We start from the raw sequence: 9,121 nt of genomic DNA, 5'->3' as shown, positions 1-9,121 counted from the left end.
CTCCGATTGTGGGTAAACATGTATATGCGGCCATAAATAAGTCATTCTAAAGATGTTCAACAACTTTAGTGATTTTATTTTGTTTAAATCAATCTATCCAAAACTCTACATCGAATATATGGATTGAGGACTCATCTTTGTAATTTTCGCCATATTGATTTTTTACCGGAAGTGTTAATTTTGTATTAAAACATATGCAGCTGAATAGAGTTAGTGGTTTTGACGATGACTTAAAGCCAAAAGTTTAATGACAACCCCAAAAAATTCATTTTATTTACAGTTTGAAAAAAGTTGAATATTAAAAATGAAAAATTATCAATATTTTTATGTCCGCCATATTGGATATTACCGGAAGTAAGTGTTTTAAAGACATATGTCTTATACATTGTATCCATGAGAAGCATCAAAGAAAGGTTCCTGTACAATATAATGATAGTAGCAATACTTTAAAACACATTTCAATTATCCTCCCTAAAAATAAGCTTATTGATTTATTGTATCCGACATGTTTGATTTTACCGGAAGTAGGGTTTTTGAAGACATCTTTTCTATATCATATATCCAAAAGTAGTACAAAACAAAGGTTTGTACCAAATATTATGATAGTAACATGTTAATAACACCTTTTCACATACTAGCCTTCGATATTGGGGTAATTTAAGTATGATGTCCGCCATTTTGGATTTTACCGGAAGTGAGGCATTTTTTTTTCAAATGCCTCTCTATTTGAAATGAAAGAGAAATAGTTGAGGAAGGTCTATGCCAAATTTCATGCTTGTAGCAGGATGTGCACAATTTTTCACAAAGCCGCCGTACTACAGGTGATAGGGGAGTGTAACCGATTTTCCAAGTATTACGGAGAACCTCTTAATTAAAGATAGATCAATTTAATAATTATGCTACTAAAAATATATAAACCCCGTTTAATAAGTGTTTGTCTACGTTCGTCTATTTATATTGCCGAACATTCTATAAGCAAGGATTTGTACAAACCCTTGCTACATGTATAATATAATGATTGTCGTCGCCAATATCACCATAATTACATAAAGAACAGATACAATATTCTCCTAAATAGCTATCTAACAATTCAAAAAGAAATTTTGAGTAGAAACTAAAGTACCTACCAAATGATTAATGATTAATCTTTAAAAATAATCACTTTTTGTGTAGCAGTAGAAATAATTAAACTGGCCTTTGTTAGTCTTGTATTATTTTAATTTTAGTTTCTTGTGTACAATTTGGAAATTAGTATGGCGTTCGTTATCACTGAACTAGTATATATTTGTGTAGGGGCCAGTTGAGGGACGCCTCCGGGTGCGGGGGTTTCTCGCTGCATTGAAGACCTGTTGGTGACCTTCTGCTGTTGTTTTTTTCTATGGTCGGGTTGTTGTCTCTTTGGCACATTCTCCATTTCCATTCTCAATTATATATATATATATTCTTTTTTCAAAACTCCTGAAATACTTTAACATATAATCCGGCGGCTACAAGCATATTTCAGACGAATTGTGCACATCCTGCTACAAGCATGAAATTCGGCATAGACCTTCCTCAACTATTACTCTTTTATTTCAGATAGGGAGGCATTTGAAAAAAATGTCTCACCTCCGGTAAAATCCAAAATGGCGGACTTCATACTTAAATCAGCCCAATATCAAAGGCTAGTATTTGAAAAGGTGTTATTATCATGCTACAACCATAATATTTGGTACAAATCTTTGTTTTGTACTACTTTTGGATATATTATATTGTTTAGATGTCTGCAAAAATCCTACTTCCGGTAAATTCCAACATGGCGGACATTGTACTAAAATAAGCTTATTATTTAGGGAGGGTAATTGAAATGTGTTTAAACGTATTGCTACTATCATTGTGCAGGAACCTTTCGTTGGTGCTTCTCATGGATACAATGTATAATAAATCTGTCTTTAAAACCCCTACTTCCGGTAATATTCAAAATGGCGGACATAGAACTATCAATTCATTATTTGAATATTCAACTTTTTTCAAAATGTAAAGAAAATGTTGTTTTTTGTGCTGGTCATTAATATTTTGGCTTTAAGTTATCCTCAAAACCCCTAATTCTATTCTGTTGTAAATTTTCAAATACAAAGTTGACACTTCCGGTAAAAAATATGGCGTAAATTTCAAAGATGAGTACTCAATCCATTTCTTCGATGTAGAGTTTTGAATAGATTGATAAAAAAAAATCAGTATAATACTAAAACATTTTAAAAATTACTACTATTTGGTCAAAAATACATGTTTATTCACAGTCCCTACCAGATGCACACAAAGTAGTGCACTGGAGACCCGATTTTTCACATTAACAACGACCGAAACATCCTTTCTTACATCCACATGTACAAGCTTTTGACAAAATGATGAGGCCTCAGAAAGAGTTTTTTTAAAAGAGATTCTCTTTGTCCCTTCGCCATCCATTAGCGCCTGGACTGGGTAGCATAAAAGCCAATCCAATGCTCGTCCCCCTAGACACATTCCCTAGTATATTGCACGTTTTACATGCTGGAAAAGAGAAGACCAAGTTGAGGAAATAGCCTCAATTAGCCTTCCCTTTTGTGCAAATAGTTATTTTCTTGCTTCGTTAACCATGTTAGCCCATTGTGCGATCTTATGTGAAGTAAAACCCCGGTAATTTCGGTTGATCAATCATCATTCTTTATGTTGAAGTCACATTTGCAATCAATGACTCCCAGGCAGTCTTTTTTCTTTCCAAGCAAAGAGAGAACCGTATCACAACCGGTAAAGGCATTGGTCACAATGAGTGTGTGTGATCACTTATGGCCTAGTACATTTCAAAGACCATTGATAGATAGTAATCCAAAGTGTTTTTCCTTCCCAAACACAATCCATATAGTTCGTCTACCCCTATGTCACAGAATAGCGAAACAGCAATGACAGCATCATCAGTAACGACTGTTCGAATCATGGCTCGTTTAAGTTCGTGTTTCACTGCATCAGACACATGCACCATGATTCTACTGTCAGCCTCTTAATGTGAACATGGTGCTAAATTTGAAATACATCACGTGGTGGATAACACTGAAAATCCTGAGCATTTGTTGCTACAACTACTATACTCATCAAAAATTGCATCCACTCTTGTTACAGTTTCAAGGTATTTTATTAAGGTAAGGACATAATAATCAGCATACTCGTTAGGAAACACCTTGAAACTGTAACAATAGTGGATATAGTCTCGGATGCGTACATAGACAATACTGGTAGTTTGAAGGCTGCTAAAAGAAGCAAGAGCTACATTTTAGGAAAAGAGAATACACAGACGAATCCAGGGTCAAACCAAATTCCTCAAAATTGGCAAAGTGTTCTGAGAGATGACGACAATAAGAAAGAAATATTTAGTTTTCATTCACAGCAGCTTGCTCAATAAAATTTTGAGGAAAATTAAGATAGTTGTAGCAACAAATGCTCAGGATGTTCAGTGTTATCCACCACTTGATGATGCTTCAAGTTTAGCACCATCGAACAGTCGATACTGATGTCATTGCTATGTTGCTATTCCGTGACATAGGGGCAGACGAACTTTGGTTTGCATTTTGAAGTGGGAAAAACTTTAGATATATATCTATACATGACCTTTCAAATGCGCTAGGCATTGAGAGATTACACGTTTGCTGGAAAAGGAACTGCGTTGGTGACATGGGTGGCGTTTGAAGATGTGACTTAAGCATTTAGAATGAGTACAAAGCAAAAAAACATGCGTTTTTGGAAGAGGAAAGACTTATTGAGGCTATTCCCACGACTCAGTCTAGTCTTGTTCAGAATGTAAAGCGTGCAATATACCATGGCGGCTATGAATGAGTAACAAGCTTGGAATTGGTTCCTATGCTAACTAGTCCAGACGCTTATGAATGGCGAAGGAACAAATATGATCCATGGGAACCCTTTTGAACTCTTAGTGAGGCCTCTTCATCTTATCAGGAGCTTGTACATTATGAATGTAAGAAACAATACCAGTCCTTGTAAATGTGGAAAATCAGCTCTTCGATTGTGAATAAACATGTATTTGCAGGCTAACGAGTATGCTGATTGGGTATTATGTCCTTAATAAAATACCTGTAACACGAGTGGATGAGTTCTCGGATGCGTATGGTAGTTGTAGCAACAAATGATGACACTAGAATCATGGTGCATGTATCTGATGCAGTGAAACACGTACTTAAACGAGTCATGATTCGAACAGTCGTTACTGATGATGCTGTCATTACTGTTTCGCTATTCCGTGACATAGGGGTAGACGAAGTTATTGATTGTGTTTGGGAGGGCAAAAAACTTTAAATTAATATCTATCAATGACCTTTCAAATGCACTAGGCAATGAGTGATCACACACACTTATTGTGATCCATGCCTTTACCAGTTGTGATACAGTTCTATCTTTGCTCGAAAAGAAAAAAGACTGCGTGACAGACATTGGTGGCATTTGAAAATGTGACTTTAACATAAAGAATGATGATTGATCAACCTAAATCACCGGGGTTTTACTATAAGATCGCACCACAAATTTAACAGATTGGGTTAACATGGTTAACGAAGCAAGAAAATAACTATTTGCGCAAAAGGTAAGGTTAATTGAGGCTATTCCCCCAACTTGATCTAGTCTTTTCCAGCATGTTAAACGTGCAATATACTAAGGCAGGTATTTAGGGGGACGAGCTTGGAATTGGCTCTTATGCTACTCAGTCCAGGCGCTAATGGATGGCGAAGGGACAAAGAGGATCCCTTTGAAAAAAACTCTTTCTGAGGCCTCATCATTCTTTCAGAAGCTTGTACATGTGGATGTTAGAAAGGATGATGTGAAAAATCGTGTCTCCCGTAGACTGCCTTGTGTGCATGAGGTAGTGATCGTGAATGAACATGTCTTTTTGGCCGAATTGTAGTAGCAGTTTTAAAAATGTTTTAGTACTTAAGTAATTTTATTTTGTTTTAATCAATCTATCCAAAACTCTACACCGAAGACTCATCTTTGAAATTTACGCCAGATTGTTTGTTTTTTTTTTACCGGAAGTGATAACTTTGTATTTAAACATTTACAGTAGAATAGAATAAGTGGTTTTGAGTATAACGTAAAGCCAGTACAATAAAAAAACATTTTCTTTACATTTTGAAAAAAGTTGAATATATAAAAAAAAAAATGATATTTCTATGTCCGCCATTTTGGATATTACCGGAAGTAAGGGTTTTAAAGAAATGTGTCTTATACATTGTTTCCATGAGAAGCACCAAAGAAATGGTTCCTGCACAATGTAATGATAGTAGCAATATGTTTAAACATATTTCAATTACCCTCCCTAAAAAATAAGCTTATTTTATTACAATGTGCGCCATATTAGATTTAACCGGAATTAAGATTTTTCAAGACATCTAATCTATATAATTTATCCAAAAGCAGTAAAAAACAAAGGTTTGTACCAAACATTATGATAGTAGCATGATTATAACACCCTTTCACACACTAGCCTTCGATATTGGGCTGATTTAAGTATGAAGTCCGCCATTTTGGATTTTACCGGAAGTGCGACATTTTTTCAAATGCCTCCCTATCTGAAATAAAAGAGTAATAGATGAGGAAGGTCTATGCCAAATTTCATGCTTGTATCAGGATGTGCACAATTTTTCACAAAGCCGCCGTACTATATCTTTAGACAGCTTACGTATGCAAATCTTTTTAGAAGTATGTGAGCGTATTACCCCCTCCCCCCCCCCCCCCTTTTCCGTCTATAAAATTTAATTGCAAACAATTTTGTTTCTTAATTTGTTTGCTAATCAACTAGGGTTCATGCTGTCAAAAGTCAAAAATGTCTCCTTGTGTAGAAGTTATTGATAAAAAAAATATTTGAAGCCGCAAGAAGAATAGATCACTGATTTCCTGAACTAAAATTCCTTTATCTGTAAATAAAGACAATTCGCCTAAAACATTCCGTCTTATATTTAAACAATTGTAAAATAATTAATTCAACGACTTTCTTTTACTTTTAACCTTTCTTCTTCATTTTTTTTATACCTATTGCTCTTCATATATTCGAATATAGGTGTTATCCTGGTTTGCCCAGTTTTATTTACAAGCATAGGTAAACGGGAGAGATCCGTTTGCGCCAAAAATGCGTCCTTTTGCGCCACAACTTTTTTCCTCTAATGCTACGTTTGCGCTAACTGTTTTAAAATTACATGGTGTCATTAAAACATACACTTGCGCCAATTAGAATAAAAATGACTTTCCTCCTCCTTTATTCGGACTTGGAACCGGCAGTTCACAGGCAAATGTTTCCTTTTCTGAAACATACTTTCTTCTTACTGCTATATTGCATGTGTATTTCCCAATTTAATATGTTTAGTAGCTTGTAACTTCACTTTATTGTCCAGTTCATAATAATTCCTGTGGAATGCTTCTGCTCCATTACTGGTACGTGTTCTACTCTATTCTACCATATAGTGACCGCCTTCAACAAATTGAAAATTATGTCACAGGAGGAAACTTACAACAAGACATAGATTGAAAAATGTATACATTTTTAAAAAAAAATACGAAAAATTAAAAAATAAAATGTTTTGTATAATAAGATGTTATAATTGAGTTAATATTGATGCTTTGAAATTGAAGATTTTAAAGAGTCTACTGAAGTGCAATTTACAATGTTATCCGGTAGTTTGATCCAGTCGGTAATAGTTCTTTGAAAATAGGATTCTTTTCTGTGCTGTGTTTTGCAGGATGAAATTTGGAAGCTGTTCGAATTAGAATGTCTTGTTTGTCTTTTTTGTGGAATTAATTTATTATTTTTAGGTATTGCAACCTTTTCGTGTTCAATTTTGTATTTGCATTACCAATCTGGAGTCTTTTCTTCTGCCAGAGAGTGCGCCATTCAAGACGCTTGAGGTGTTTCTGTATTTGTTGGTAACAAAACGCGCAGCCCTCCTTAACTTTTTTCAATTCTATCTATGTCATGTTGTAAGTATGGATCCCAAACAGAGCGGTAGATAGTTTCAGCCTATACGGATGGTGGGAGCAAAGCACTGTGTCATAAACATATGTGGCTAAGACATAGTCACCAAAGCTTCTATTTTCTTCTCTTTTGGCATATCTTGTTTTTTTCTTCTCTCTCTGCAAAACTAAAAAATAAACCACCGAAAGTACACATAAGAGGGTATGGATGTGAATTAACAGAATAGAGAAAAACGGGCAAAGAAAAAAAGGAATAAAGAATAGTGAAAGAAAGAGAATAATGGAAAAAAGTGTTAAGTATTAGAAATATAGAAAAAAAGAATTTAAACCATTCCTATTGTAAGTGATAATGTAACGGTTTATTTCTTCCTCTGTGATATTTTATCCTGCGGATAATTTGTCACGGTAATTTGTTTCCAGGCATGGGATTTCACAGGTAGAATTTTTCCAGAGGAGTTAAAATATATGTGTGTTATGCGGATAGTATGTACCGGTATACATTTGGCGTATCATATTTCACAGAACCTTGTGAAATATTGTCCCATTAACCAGTATGTAAGTTACTCGCAATCAATATATACCTGACTTTAATTATAAAATGTTTCACAAAGGTAGAACAAATTTGCATAATTTATCAAAGGGAGGTAATTATGAGCAATTTATATTTTAAAGATATTAATATAATATATTCCCCCTGAATCTATTTCATAGTAAAAATGTTCCTTGAATTTTATTTTTTAAATATTCATTTATATAACAAGATGACTTACAACATGAATTTTTAATAAGACAGATAACATTTCACAGGTAAATACTATCCAGCTGTTAAAATTGCTTTTGTTCCAATATATTGTTATGCTATAATTTATCTGATTTCAATATAATCAACAACATCTTTGTCCCCAGACTATTTATATAGTTAAAAATATTATCATAATCAAATTCTTCCATTACTGTTAACAGTAGTAATGCAACTATATGTCTACCTTTACGTTTTAATTTATATTTGTACTGAGATCTGAAAACAACTCACTTTAACATGTATTTCACTTACCTTATTTAATCATGATATTATTTCACAATTACGAATTTTGAAATTATTTCTGGTTTTCTTTCTTATGTTTAATGATAATTTTTTTTTTTAAAAAATGATATTTACTTGAAATTTTTCTGGAAATTTTTTCAATGATAATTAATAAAATATACTTTTTTTACAAAATAGGTTTAATTCAAATACACTATTATTATTTCATAGTATTTGTAAAGAATATTTTTTTTCTAATAACTATGCAATAAGTTAACTACCCAGATAGAATTTCACGGCAAAGGAGAAAATATCCCAGGGAAATATTTTCTTCCGGATAAAAAAATAACTACTGTGACATTTTTTCCTCCGGATCAAATTTCGCCCGGATATAATTTTGCTTTACAATAAAACTAAATTTATATCAGGGTGATTGAAATGAGGAAAAGGGGGGCTGATCAGGAGTTCAGGGCCCCTTTTTTTGAAAAAAAAATGTTAAAGTAAGTAAGTAAGTAAGTAAGTAAGTAATTTTTATTGGTTTGAAATCCAAAATTACAGGCATGACAGGATTGATCATATCCAGAAATCAACGCCACTTTGCTCATTTGAATATTATACTAATGAAATCGGATACGGGTCACTAAAATTATATTGAAATGATAGGGATTTTTGAAAAAAAATGTCTATTTTAACTTTAATTTAAGTGATAGACAGGTTGCCGGGGCAGAAAATAATATACACAACAATATACACCATTTATACGAAACATTATGACTGTCGTTGCAAAAATCAAGGTTCCTGAGCTATTTTGAAAATCGAAGCGAGAGGCTTTTAACATTGCAGTATAAAATACAGGCTAAAATGGCTGAAACGTCAAATTTGCAAACTTTGTGTTGACAATTGGCTAGCAAGGTCATTAGAAAAACAAGTTGCCGGGTGAAACTTAAAACTTGGATGTCCAAAGAATAAGCAAGTCCAAACCTTGTATGTGTAGTCGTTGAACTCTAGGTTCCCACGTAAAGTTAAAATGCCAATATTTCAAAAGGAATATACTCACGAGAACACGAATATTTCACTTAATTCGCGTTCATTGGTTTGATTTTGGCGCCTGAC

This window comes from Mytilus galloprovincialis, chromosome 9 (assembly GCF_965363235.1).
Source record: "Mytilus galloprovincialis chromosome 9, xbMytGall1.hap1.1, whole genome shotgun sequence".
NCBI lineage: Eukaryota > Metazoa > Mollusca > Bivalvia > Mytilida > Mytilidae > Mytilus > Mytilus galloprovincialis.
This window is presented reverse-complemented; position numbering follows the sequence as displayed.